Genomic DNA, 1,353 nt, shown 5'->3' with positions numbered 1-1,353 from the left:
GCCCTAATAATGCTGGGGGGAGAGACAGAGGGCATGGGACTTAAGTGAACGCTCCAAATCCCAAGGCCTTTGCTCTCCCAGGAAAGAAAATGACCATTAATGTTTGCTTGAGAAACAGGACGAGAAATCTGGCCTATTGCAAGTGTTACAAGATAATTTTCAAATAAAAGTAAAACCATGACCCTTATACAGATATAAAAGGAACACACATCAGAGATTTGTTTTAACTCATTAATTAATGAGGGAACTAGTAAGATGTTATAGCTGGTTCAAAACAGAATTCAAAGCACCAACCATATACTATAGGCAGAAAAGAATGGTGACATTAATTTATGAGTAGATGCAAAACGGATCTGTCCTCTTGGCAGTAATTAATTCCATCCCCCGATACAACTTGTTGGAATTTCTGAGGATGAGGGTCATTGGCATTATCAGTTTGCTACAACTTATGGAAGTGTGAACATAACTCACAGACAATGTAAGGTAGGGATCACCCAAACTTCTGTGCCAAAACTTCTGTGCCAAAACTTCTGGTTCATTTCAAGGCCTCCCATACATTTGTCTATTTCAAAGCCCTTTACAACTTTTTCCTACATCATGTTCCTTATTCCTTGGTGGAGCTGGTTGGAGTGAAAGATGCTGTCTTTGTGGGATGGCATGACCTGGTCTGGAATACATTTTGCAAAATAAACCCTGGCCTATTTAAACTCACAAAAACCATTGTTCACGTAAAGAGGAAAATTCTTGTGTTAATACATTGGCTTCATAGGGAGGCCCAGGGAAGGTAGACCAGCAAAAGCAAGAATTACAGGGCTGGATTTCTTTCCGTGATCACATGTGAACTCTGCTCTCTCTTTGGTCTGGAAGAGCATTAGCATAAAGCAGAGTCAGTTTGGACTTTGTTAAAGGGGAGGCCTCATCTAAAGTGGTTGTCACCTAAAATGCTGTCCTTATAGCAGCAGTGTTTGCAAAACCGGTCTAGAATAGGACGTGCTTTCTCTTCCCTGTTGCCTACATACTTTGAGGGCATATGACAGCCCTCTAGGGCAGGGACCACTTGCCTTGACTAGTGTGTAAACTCACAGGGTGGAGACTTTGTCTTTCTATTGCTGTTATGCCTGGTGCCCAGGAAGGTGCTTGGGCTATTGTACAGGTACAAGAAATTCCTCCTGAAGGACTCATCCATTCCATGAAGCTGGTGGACTGAATGGTGATCTTCCCTTCCTACAACCGTCTTTGTGAGGTAGCTACATAAAAGATGTGACCTTTCCCCCACAGAAGAAGACTAACGATTAGACCAGGAGGTTTGCAAAATGCATCCTACTCTGCTTTTCCACCACCTGCATACAAGGG

General features: G+C 42.6%; 1 protein-coding gene across 1 annotated transcript in view; it reads right to left on the bottom strand.

Moving 5' to 3' along the window:
• RFX8 (RFX family member 8, lacking RFX DNA binding domain) overlaps positions 1–1,353 on the bottom strand; it is a 58,973-nt gene that overhangs the window by 6,187 nt on the left and 51,433 nt on the right. The gene's annotated exons all lie outside the window — the stretch shown is intronic.

This window comes from Otolemur garnettii, unplaced genomic scaffold, assembly GCF_000181295.1.
Source record: "Otolemur garnettii isolate 467f Iridium unplaced genomic scaffold, OtoGar3 scaffold00079, whole genome shotgun sequence".
Classification (NCBI taxonomy): Eukaryota; Metazoa; Chordata; class Mammalia; order Primates; family Galagidae; genus Otolemur; species Otolemur garnettii.
The sequence above is the reverse complement of the archived record's forward strand: the minus strand, read 5'-3'. Positions and strand labels throughout refer to the sequence as shown.